The 12,960-nt window shown below is 50.7% G+C and overlaps 1 long non-coding RNA gene across 1 annotated transcript; it reads left to right on the forward strand.

Moving 5' to 3' along the window:
* Window positions 1–227: 227 nt before the first annotated feature.
* On the forward strand, window positions 228–4,868 carry LOC126992467 (uncharacterized). Its single transcript, XR_007746577.1, has 2 exons — window positions 228–1,221; window positions 2,415–4,868. It is a non-coding gene; the product is annotated as an uncharacterized LOC126992467 (long non-coding RNA).
* Window positions 4,869–12,960: the final 8,092 nt, after the last annotated feature.

Genomic DNA, 12,960 nt, shown 5'->3' on the forward strand with positions numbered 1-12,960 from the left:
TATATATATATATATATATATATATATATATATATATATATATATATATATATATATATATATATATATATATATATATATATATATATATATATATATATATATATATATATATATATATATATATATATATATATATATATATATATATATATATATATATATATATATATATATATTTTTTTTTTCTTTTTGCACTATTGATTAAATCCGGCACCTAAGTTTCCAGTACTGCCCAAAAAGCTCCCAGCTTTAAATGGGCTCCCTGCACTACTAAATTATTGTAAATACATAATTGTATAAAGGGATAATAAAATGTTTCAAATGTTTCAAATGTTTCCCTTGCAGAACAATGCCTCGTCGTTGTCGCAACGCCCTCACATCGGAGGAGGATAATTGAGAAATACGAGGCGAACGAAGGTCTAATCTGCAGTTATGTCAAACTATTTTGCGTGAATGACAAACTTTATTGCTACGTTGGTATAAGTTCGGGACTCTGTGATATTAATGGTGACCACTTTTTCTATTCCTTATATCTGTCAAACCATAATGCAAAATACTGTAGTATGTGATGTCAAAAATCGCTACTTTCATTAATGTTGGTTGTCCGCCAACACGAATTCCATGAGTTCAAGATATTTCGAATGAAACACTGATACGCGTTCCGTTATCATATTCTGAATCATACGTACACGTGACGTCAAAAAAACGACGTCAGTGCTACCATCCCCGTTGACACAAACATACGTAGTATGTGGAAACGAACTTTTGGAGCCGAGTGTACGTTTAATGTATACGTTTTTCACTGTTGTGGGCAATAAAATATCTGAATCTGAATATGTGTGTGTGTGTGTGTGTGTGTGTGTGTAATCACTAACTCGCAACAGTGAATGGGTTGGAAATACGGAAAGCCGAATAGGGTCGAAGTAACGAAGTGTGTGTGAGAGAGAGAGAGAGAGAGAGAGAGAGAGAGAGGTCCAGGCGGCGGATGCTCAAACGGTTGTATCTCAACATTTGGTCCTAAATCCGCCATTGTGGTTGCAAGTGCTGCCCCGTGCGATGTTCAAAAAACGTCCTAGACGCCATCTTGTGACGTCAGGTCGCCCCTCAGCCTGACTGCTCGGGAGCGGGGCTAGATCCGACCAGTTTCCGTCCTAACCCGTCGCCATTAAAGGAGTGTTTCCGCCTCATCCACATCTCCACCTCTATACACAATATAAGGTACGTGTTTGCACTCCTACTTAGGTATAGCTTTACATTAAGGTGGCAAGAGTCACAGGAACGCCTTTTACGCATGATGTGTGGGTTAGTTGTGGAGATTTAAGTTTAGCCGATTTAGGCGGTGGCCTGGGTGGCATACATCAATATTTTTTAATCTCATGAAGCTCTGATAGCCTCCATACATGTGTACAGCTTTATTTCAACGTGGCAAGGTTCACAGGAACGTCTTTCACGCATGATGTGTGCATTAGTTGTGGAGATTTATGTGTAGCCAATAAGGCTTTGGCTCGGGTAGCTTGGATTAATATTTCTTATGCCATGCACCTGTAATAGCCTTCATACATGTGTATAGATTTATTTCAACGTGTCAGGGGTCACATAAAGGTCGCTCATGCATGGTTTGTGCATTAATTGTGGAGATTTAGGTGTAGCCAATAAGGCTTTGGCTCAGGTGGCTTGGATTAGTATTTCTTATCCCATGAAGCTGTAATAGCCTTCATACATGTGTATAGCTTTATTTCAACGTGTCAGGGGTCACATAAATGTCACTCATGCATGATGTGTGCATTAGTTGTGGAGATTTAGGTGTAGCCAAGAAGGCTTTGGCTCGGGGAGCTGTACTCATATTTTTTAAACATGTTTCTTTCTTTATTATTATTGTTATTTGCTTTACGTCCTCAATTTATTTTTAGATAACAGCATCATTGATATTTCTTTTCCTTTTATGGGCCATTTAATTAGCTTACCGCAACATTGATATTTCTTTACCTTTTAAGGGCCATTTAATTAGCTTACCGCAACATTGATATTTCTTTACCTTTTAAGGGCCATTTAATTAGGTTACAATTATGTGTCTTAAATAATTACCATATGTTCCAGTCCTCTCTAGTAATGTTTATTTTAGATAACAGCAACATTGATATTTCTTTACCTTTTAAGGGCCATTTAATTAGGTTACCGCAACATTGATATTTCTTTTCCTTTTAAGGGCCATTTAATTAGCTTACAATTATGTGTCTTAAATAATTACTGTATGTTCTAGTCCTCTCTAGTAATGTTTATTTTAGATAACAGCAACATTGATATTTCTTTACCTTTTAAGGGCCATTTAATTAGGTTACAATTATGTGTCTTAAATAATTACCGTATGTTCTAGTCCTCTCTAGTAATGTAATTATTTCTGTGTTTCACAGATGGAGCTTGTTGCGGCATACATTTTCAATCGCAGACTGTGCAGGGAAAGGAGATATCGGGACCCACTCGACCCACTACATGTCAGTGATGAACACCTGTTGCAGGTGTATAGATTTCCCCGTCAGGAAATCATCAGGCTCTGTGATGAGTTGCACCCCCACCTGGAAAGGAGAACCAGGAGGGCACATGCACTCCCAACACACACCCAGGTTCTGGCTACACTAAGGTTTTTGCGAGTGGCAGCTTTCAAGGTGTTATTGGAAACGGTGTTGGAAATGACCAATCAAGGGCCATTGATAAAGTAACTCGGGTACTTTGTGAAAAGGCCAGTCATGAGATAAAGATGTCAACCACAGCAATAGATATTAATAGAATTTTTAAGATAGTTTTCATGCATTTCATAATGATAAATAATGCATTAATGAATTTTCAACTTCACAGGAGACACTGCGTATCCTCTGGAGCCATTCCTGATGACCCTAGTTGCACGCCCGACAACACCTGGGGAGGAGCGCTACAACAAGTCATCACAGGACAAGATGCGTTGTCGAACGGACCTTTGGGATCCTCAAGTCAAGGTGCAGGTGCCTACATAAGTCAGGAGGAAGTTTGCAGTATGACCCCAAGAAGACTATGACGCTGAGAGTTTTCAACCATTGACAAGTGACGGAGGGTTACCAACATGCTGCCCAGCAGATCTTCAGTCAACCCTAACTTCAGCATCTTTGATCAAGAGGGGCACCACCTCCACACCACTCATTCTTATCACCTAGTTTGATTGATACCCTACTTGTCCATCTCACATGCCCCATGTATCTCAGCATTCTGCACTCTTGGCTCCATGTCATCCTCTCCAACTTGTTGGTTCGTATAGCATAACCGGCCTCACATACATAGAAGTGTTCAATATACCTAGGCTATAATATTATATTTAAGGACTCTTATACGAGGTATCGCCCCATACAGAGGTGTCGAAGTAAGTCTGTCTGATCACTCTGATGGTAGGTTGGCTGACTGCTGTTGGGACCCAAGCCAGCATGCCCTGGGGGTTGTGTGCGGGAGGAGGAAAGAGGGAAAAGGACAAATGGTGTGTGTGTCATTATCAGGGGTAACCACGGTGGAGTGCAAACACTCAGTAGTTGTAGTCAAGGCTTAATTAAGTTGATGAGTGGTGTTAGACTGAATGAGCAGGTTTTTTACCACATGTTAGTGGGAACACTTGATAGGTTTTGTTTGTGTGTTGGTGCTACTTGTTTCTTGTGTTTGCATGTTAGTTTATAATTAGACTGAGTTCTAAGTGTTATGAGCGACAATTTAGTCTTGTATGGCTGAATCCTGTCCCTTGACCCTTAATTCATCATCAGAATCTTTAAACAAATATATTTACCTTAAGTAATATTCTTAAAGTCACGCTACCCATATTATTTGGCAGATGATAACCCTGTGTGCGATAACGGTGCCTTATAAGACTTGGTAAATAAACTACTAATTTTACTCTCTGATTTAAGTGATCAACAATTAATTCTACTTTGAGGTATAATTAACCAACATTATTAAGGAGTGCCCATGCCAGGCACGACATTAAGAATATTTTTCTGTTGACCAGCAGACTTACTAAAGTCAAACCATTTCTGCAGGTCCTTTCCTCCCTTCTGCTTTGCCACACAGTTCCAATTACCTATTTCCTCTGTTTCCTGTCCCGTCTTTCACAAACTGGGCACCTGTAATGCACCACTACTTGATTTACATTTCTCAGCCCTGAGCATCTCTTTGTGGCACCACTTATCACTCCCCGTGCACAGAGCAGAGTTAGTAGCCATTTCTCTTCCACACCAACTACCTTCCTGTATATATGATTTCTCAGTAATTACTTATTTGTTGTGCTGTATTAGCTGTTAGTTCTACATCAAGCTGTAATATCTACCCAAGCTGCAGGTTAATCCAATAAAAAAAATAAAAAAAGTGAATGACTAAGTCATGTGTTATTATTCCCAAGCTCCATTGGCAATGGCGAGTACACATTATATAACTGAAGCATATTACACATTCATTGAACACAATTAAAACTTAACTACCCTAATCAAATTAAATCTAACCTAACCTGATCTGACCTAATTAAACTAAATATAAGGTAACCTGGCCTTAATGCCTGCTCCCAAAATTAAATAAATGGAAATAAATATGATATTGTTACGCCAAGGCTTAGCTTAGTTTAAATTGTAATTGGCGCCACGTGACGTAATGAGGGTTCCCTGCGGCCCCGTTGAGGGGGCGGGCTGGAGAGGGACGCCATGCGGCGAGGAAGAGTGGAGACGGAGAGAAGACAAAGGACGCGCTCGCCTGTGCTCTGTGCCTTAGGACTTAATCGCCTGTGATTTGTGCCTTGACTGCCTCCCCCTTGGACTTATAAGGATTGTACAACGTTCTATTGCTTAGTAAACCCCAAGAAAGTCCGCCCTGTATTTAATTGTGCCTCGCTGTGTGCTCTGTGGGTGTGTGCGAGTGTGTCCGCCGGAGTGTCTTTGTGTCTGCTGTCCGCCTCGTGGGAGCACTGTGTTTTCCATAGCGAGCCCAGTTTAAGTAATTGGGAGAGCACCTGTCTGCCTGTGTGAGGGGTAGACAAGTGGAGCACAACAGTGGTGTCAGGAGTGGGATGGAAATTGTGCTGTGAGTGGACGGGCAGACAAAGAGTGACGCCTCGGGCACAATGGAGCTCGGCGAGCACGGTGCGGCTGGCGGAGCGAGTGGTGGGGGTAGTGGTGACCTTGAGGCTGATAAAGACGCTAAGCCTGGCCAGCTGGAGTTAATTGCCTCAATGTTGGCTGGCTTGAGGCAAGAAATAACGCTTCAAGGTCAAAAGCAGGCACAGCAGGCCGCACGCACAGACCAGCTGGCCCGTGAGCAGGCCGAGCGCCTGAGGCACAGGCCAGCAGGCTTGAGGAGCAGGCTCGTGAGCAGGCCGAGCGCCTGAGGCACAGGCCAGCAGGCTTGAGGAGGCACTACAAGCAAGTTTGGCTTCTGTGCGGCAGGAGGCACGGCAGTATACCGATCAGGCCTGCGAGGAGGTCCGGGGTGAGCTACAGAGGGGCCTAGAGGCACTGAGAGGTGAGGTGCGGGAGGTAAGGTTTGAGGCGAGGCAGGCTGCCGTGTGCTGCCCCAGAGGATGTGCAGAGTGAGCCTTTGTGTGATTGGGGACAGTGTCAAGCTTCGCTGAGGCCACGCAGTGCATTCTCTGAGCCTCCGGGCCTGGCGTGTCTGGCCGGGGGTCACGGTCGGGGCTCAGCGGCTGGCGTGGGCTGCGGCGGGCGCGAGCGGCCCCGCCACTGTTGCCAAACAGCCCGCCACCCTCGCCTCCTCACCTAGACCCTACCCTGCCTCCTTTCTTGCCCCGAGTGCCTGCCTTCTACCCTGCTCGTTCGTTTCCTTCCCACGACCACCGCAGGCGTAAGCCGGCTGAGTATGACGGCAAGGTAGCTTGGGAGGCCTACGTTGCTCAGTTCGTCATGCTCGCAACAGCTCAAGGGTGGACTGAGGAAGAAAAGGCGCTGCAGCTGGCAACGGCGCTGCGGGGCCCGGCACTCGAGATTCTCAGCCACCTTCCAGCCACCAAGCAAGCTTCCTTTACCAGCCTGTCGGAAGCCTTGCAGCGCCGCTTTGGGCACAGTCACCAGGCTGAGGTGTACAGGGCTCAGCTGAAGAAGAGGGCGAGGCAGAAGGGCGAGACGCTGTCACAACTGGCGCAAGATGTGGAGGCCCTTGTGAGGCGGGCTTATCCGGCTGCTGGTGAAGACATGACGACCGTCCTCGCCCGTGACGCCTTCGTAGATGCTCTGCAGGACCACCAGCTGCAGATCTACGTAAAGCAAGCCCACCCTGGTGACCTGCAGGTGGCTTTGGCGAGGGCCATGGAGTTCGAGGCGTTTCTCAAGACGTCAAGCCGCCTCGCTGACTACGCCAAGCCTCGGAACGACGTGCGAGGCCGGAAGTCGAAGGTCGAGCGTAAGGCGGCGACGAGGAGACGAGCCCCGAGTTTGGTGGCCGTTGCTGGGGCTGCGGTGAGAAGGGCCACAGACGCGACCGGTGTCCGAGGGGGCGAAGGACGCGTTCCCTCGACCGGCCGAAGTCTGGGGGCTTCCAGACTTGCTGCAATGGCTGCGGCAAGTCTGATCACCGCTCCAGCGCCTGCCCCAAGCCGAAGCAAGTGGCGCAGGCGGGAAACAGCAGCGGGCTGGACAAGGGGGCGACTACCCAGCCTGCCAAGGTCGACACGCCCCCACTTGTGTAAGATGCCGCCATACCACTAGTTCGGTGCAGGTGGAGGGCAACGTAGACGGTAAGTCTTGCCGCCTGACAGTCGACACCGGGGCTGAAAAGACCCTGGTGCGCCCCGAGTTGCTGGACGCTGAGCGGCTCCCAGACGCCCCGCAGAGATTGTGCGGCGTGACGGGGCATTGCGTGGCACCCAGGGGCCTGTAGTGGCTCGTGTCGGCGTGGGCGGCGCAGAAGAGCGGCTGCCAGTGTACGCCGCCGACCTGGATGAAGAGGGCTTGCTCGGTTTTGACTACCTGGTGCAGACTGGCGCATGTATCGACTTTGGACGGAAGCGGATGTGGGTGCACGGACAAGAGGTGCCCTGGCTTCCGGAAGTCGGTTGTGCCGAGGTAGTGACGGCCGAGCGACTGCACCTTGCCCCCAGGACGGAGCGACGAGTCCAGTGTCGACTGTCGAGGGTGATGCACGACGCGGAAGGCATAGTAGAACCCTCAGAAAACCTGCACCTGACTGACGGTGTGGCAGTCGGGAGGAGCCTCGTGGGAGCGGGGGAGGAGTTAGTGACAGTACTCGTTGCTAACTTCTCTGACGAGGCTCGGCGACTACCCGCTTGTGCCAGACTAGGCACATGTGAAGAGGTGGAGCGAGCTGAACAGCCGTCGAAGAGTGCGTCTACGCCTGCGGAGGAGTGCTGCCTGACTTCCTGAAGACCTGGCGCTCAGGGGCTCCGCTAACCTGACGGAGTCGCAGGCGGAGAGGGTGCGCCACACCTTGACGCAGTACTCAGACGTGTTCAGCCGGGGCGACTTGGACTTGGGCCGCACGTCGCTGGTGAAACACAGCATCAACACTGGAACCAGCGCGCCCATCAAGTGTCCCCCTCGACGTATCGCACCTGCCCGACGAGAGGAGATGCAGCGCACCGTCAACGACCTGGCGAATCAGGGGGTGATCGAGAAGTCCGACAGTCCGTGGTCTTCAGCGGTAGTCCTGGTTAAGAAGAAGGACGGCACACAACGCTTCTGTGTGGACTACCGGGCACTGAATGACGTGACTGTGAAGGATTCCTACCCCCTGCCGAGGATCGACGAAACCGTTGACGCTCTGGTAGGGGCGAGGTGGTTCTCCACGCTCGACCTGAAGTCGGGCTACCACCAGGTGGAGATGGCCGAAGAGGACAAGCCGAAGACAGCCTTTTCCTTCGGGCAGGGCTTGTGGCAGTTTAATGTCATGCCCTTCGGCCTCTGCAACGCCCCTGGCTGTTTTGAACGTCTGATGGAGCGGGTGCTGGACGGCCTGCAGTGTAGGACGGCCTCATCTACCTCGACGACGTCATCGTCTACGGAGGCACCTTCGAGGAGGAGCTGGGGAGGCTGGAGGAGGTCCTGCAACGCCTGAGGAAGGCTAACCTCAAGCTCAGCCCCAAGAAGTGCTCCCTCTTCCAGTACGAGGTGCCGTTCCTGGGGCATGTCGTCAGCAAGGACGGCGTGCGCACAGACCCGCAGAAAGTGGCAGCAGTAGCAGACTGGCCTCGGCCCACTAACGTAGCTGAGGTCAGGAGCTACTTGGGTCTGTGCACCTACTACCGTCGCTTCGTGCAGGACTTCGCCACCATCGCGGCGCCCCTACACCGCCTCACTCGTAAAGGAGTGCCTTTCGAGTGGGACGAGGCGTGCCAGGCTGCGTTCGACGGCCTGAAGAGGGCCCTTGTGAAGGCGCCGGTCCTGCCGTACCCCAACCCGAAGCTCCCTTACCTGCTTGACACCGACGCCAGTGCGGAGGGCATCGGGGCTGTCTTGTCGCAGGTGAAGGATGGAAGGGAGCACGTGGTGGCCTACTACAGCGCCAAGTTCAGTAGGCCTGAACGCAACTACTGCGTGACCAGGAAGGAGCTGCTGGCAGTAGTAAAAGTCGCGAGCACTTCCAGCCGTACCTCTACGGCGCTGAGTTCACCGTCCGGACCGACCACGCTGCCCTGCAGTGGTTGAAAACACTGAAGGCGCCGGAGGGTCAGCTGGCGAGGTGGTTGGGAAGGCTCGAGCAGTTCAACTACCGGATTGTTCACCGCCCGGGTCGTGTGCACAGCAACGCCGATAGTTTGAGCCGGCGCCCGTGTGAGGCAGGTTGCTCTCACTGTGCTAGCAAGGACCCCGACCCTGTGACTCGACGCCCGTGTGAGGCACGTAGCTCACATTCCGTCCCTGAAGGACCTGACGCCGTGAGTCAGAGCCCGTGTGAGGCAAGCTACTCACACCAGGCGCGTCGGGACCCTGACCCTGTTTGCCGACGCTTAACAGTGCCTGCCAACGCCACTGAAGGCAACGACCGGTGGCGTGAGGCACAGAGCGCAGACCCCGCTCTTGCTCCTGTAGTGCGTTGGCTCAGGGCCAGCGGGGAGCGACCCGGTGGGAGGAAGTGTCGGCGGAGAGTCCTGCCACTAAGTGCCTCGTCGACCAGTGGAGACGCTGCGGTTGGACCGGTGGGGAGTGCTAGTAAAGCGCTGGGAGGTGTTAGGCGGAGTGGGCAGACGCCTGGGTAGTGGTGGTACCCCGTGCAAAGCGTGCTGAGGTGTTACGGGAGTTGCACGCCGGTGTTACTAGTGGCCACTTGGGCGAGAAAAGACCCTTAAACGTCTCCGCCAGCGCTTCTACTGGGTCGGTATGCGGAACGACGTTTCCGAGTGGTGTCGGGCCTGTGACGTTTGTAGTGCGAAAAGGGCCCCACACGCCGGAATCGGGCTCCGCTTCAGTTGTACAGCGTGGGGCGCCAATGGAGCGGGTTGCTGTAGATATTGCTGGCCCGCTGCCCATGACGCCCCGGGGCACCGTTTCGTATGCGTCGTGATGGACTACTTCACGAAGTGGCCTGAGGCGTATGCGCTCCCGAACCACGAGGCTGAAACAGTGGCGAGTGTCCTAGTAAACGAGTGCTTCACCCGGTTCGGTGTGCCGTCAGAACTGCACTCAGACCAGGGCCGTGAGTTCGAGTCCCGTGTGTTCCGTGAGTGCTGCGACTTGCTGGGAGTGCGGAAGACCCGAACGACGCCACTCCACCCGCAGTCGGACGGGATGGTGGAGCGGTTCAACCGGACGCTATCACAGCAGTTGGCTGGTATTGCGGGGCAAACCAGGAGGACTGGGACGTCAAGTTGCCCGCAATGCTGATGGCGTACCGGTCCGCTGTGCACGAGGCCACTGACTATACACCCGCACGTCTTATGTTTGGCCGCGAGCTCAGACTCCCCGTGGATCTGGCGACGGGGCGGCCGCCGGACGTGGGCCTGCCGACTGTCACCTCTGGCTTCGCTGCCGCGCTGCAGGAGAACCTGGTCGAGGTCCATCACCAGGTGCGCGGCAAGCTCAGAGTGGCAGGCCAGGCGATGAAGGACTACTACGATCGCCGCATGCGGGACGTGAGGTATGCGGTGGGTGACAGAGTGTGGCTGCATAACCCTCGCCGGAAGAAAGGGTTATCACCGAAGCTGCAGAGTCCCTGGAGGGGCCCTACACGGTGATTGCAGTCCTGTCCGCTGTCACCTACCGCATCAGGAGGGGCCGCAAACGCTCCTCTGTCGTCCACGTTGACCGGCTCTGGCGCTACCATGGGCCGGGCCGTTACTCCTGGGGTACTGGCGCTGAGGAGGACCCTGACTACCCCAGTAGTGACGAGGAGGACCGGGCAGAACTTGACCCGGTGGACGTCGAGGTCGCGGATGATGTGGAGGAGGAGGCAGTGGAGACGCCGACCTGGAGGCCGGCTCTGCTGGTGACCTGGACCAGCCCGCTGCCTCTCCCTCGCCCTCACCTCCACCGCGACGACCAAGACGTGAGAGGAGGAGGCCAGGATGGCTTACAGATTTTGATACAGACTGATTTGTTTAGTTCCCCAGTTATGTTGTGTTTGTTTTGTTGTTGGCGAGGCGGGTCGCCTGCGCTTAAGGGGGGGGTAGTGTTACGCCAAGGCTTAGCTTAGTTTAAATTGTAATTGGCGCCACGTGACGTAATGAGGGTTCCCTGCGGCCCCGTTGAGGGGGCGGGCTGGAGAGGGACGCCATGCGGCGAGGAAGAGTGGAGACGGAGAGAAGACAAAGGACGCGCTCGCCTGTGCTCTGTGCCTTAGGACTTAATCGCCTGTGATTTGTGCCTTGACTGCCTCCCCCTTGGACTTATAAGGATTGTACAACGTTCTATTGCTTAGTAAACCCCAAGAAAGTCCGCCCTGTATTTAATTGTGCCTCGCTGTGTGCTCTGTGGGTGTGTGCGAGTGTGTCCGCCGGAGTGTCTTTGTGTCTGCTGTCCGCCTCGTGGGAGCACTGTGTTTTCCATAGCGAGCCCAGTTTAAGTAATTGGGAGAGCACCTGTCTGCCTGTGTGAGGGGTAGACAAGTGGAGCACAACAATATATATATATATATATATATATATATATATATATATATATATATATATATATATATATATATATATATATATATATATATATTTTTTTTTTCTCTCTATATATATATATATATATATATATATATATATATATATATATATATATATATATATATTTTTTTTTTTCTTTTCTTATTGCACTATTGATTAAGTCCGGCCCCTAAGTTTCCAGTACTGCCCAAAAAGCATACAGCTTTAAATGGGCTCCCTGCACTAGTAAATTATTGTAAATACATAATTGTATAAAAAGGGATAATAAAATGTTTCAAAATGTTTCAAATGTTTTCAATGTTTATCACCACCAGATCATAGGATGCACTAAGCCTACCATAAGTGTGGGTGCAGATACTTGATACCTGGGCAAAGTGAATGATGAAGGGACTACCATCCTGATACCTCAAGGCAAACTGATTGGTAACAGACTCACTAACAAGGGATCTAAGTCTATTCTTAACATAATTAAAGGTGCACTCAACACTTGGGTGTACAGTGAGATCATCAGAGGCAGCACGAGCAAGTCTGTCTGCCTTTTCATTATGGGGCAGCCCAACATGTGAGGGCACCCAGATGAAGTGTGCAGTAGCAACACAGTGCTCTGCAGGCTAAGGGCACTAAGGCACTTATTGACTATATCACAGTCAGAAGGGGAGGAAGACAAAAGTCCATACAAGGCACATTGACTATCAACAAACAGGTACACAACTTTCCCGAGAGCTACAGTGATATGGAGGGCTTCATATATGGCATAGAGTTCTGCCCTTGTGGAAGACAGATGATCAGGAAGCCTCTTAGAAACCTCAGTGTCAGTGTATTCAGAGGGGTTGGCATAGTCTCTAATAAATAGTCCACAACCAGTCTTGGTGCCATTGACAGATCCATCACAAAACACATGGACAGCCCGGGTGCGGGGATATGCAGACAATTTGGTCAGAAAATGGTCCTGCAGGACTTGTGGAAGCCAAGAATCTTTAGGTTTATCTAATTTTTCTATATCAACACTGACTCTATGAGGTTTCCAAGAGGTATAACAAGGGCTGCTAATGAGGGCAAGACACGGTTCAAGGACACCAAGGTCGGATAAGAGCTTGTGAAGCTTTCTAAGGTACGATTGGGCTGGAATGTTGGGGGTGGGCTGAAAGTTACCAAGAGCCTGCCTAAGCTGAGTGTCCCCGTGACAAATCATGCGGCAGACTGTGCGGCAAGTAATTTCCTGGATTCTGCAGACAACACTGGGCAGTTCCAACTCAGCTCGGAGGACTCCAAGCTTTGCCGTCCTGGGACAACCCAGAATGATCCGCATTGCCTCATTTTGTATGAGCTCCAAGGGCTTCAGTTGAGAAGGGCTACAACACACCAGAACTGGTGCAGCATAATCAGAGACCGAATGACAGAGAGATAGAACATCCTAAGAATGGGAATTCCTGCTCCAAGACCCCTGTTTGCTAATACACGTAACGGGGCAAGGCGAGGTAGACAGATTGCGTACATAGTCAACGCAATGGGTATACTTCTTAAAACTAAGTTGCACTCCTAAATACTTACAACATTGTACTCGGCCTAAGGCGACTGTATTAAAGCTCGGTGAACGACATATTTTGAGACTTGTCTGATATTTAGTTTTTGAGGCATTGAAAATCAGGCGCCGGATGCTCAAAGGTGGTGGTAACTTATCCCCGGAGCCGGTTGTAAGTCACGGGTCGCGTCGCAAGTTTGCTCCCCGCTAGGATCCTCCTCCGCAGCGATGCACAGCGTGGTCGCCGCGGCGTGCTAAGGGTCAGCCCTATGGTTCACGAGTAAGGCGGTAGAGGGCGGGCAGCTCACCAGCTGATGTGATT

This window comes from Eriocheir sinensis, chromosome 7 (genome assembly GCF_024679095.1).
Source record: "Eriocheir sinensis breed Jianghai 21 chromosome 7, ASM2467909v1, whole genome shotgun sequence".
NCBI lineage: Eukaryota > Metazoa > Arthropoda > Malacostraca > Decapoda > Varunidae > Eriocheir > Eriocheir sinensis.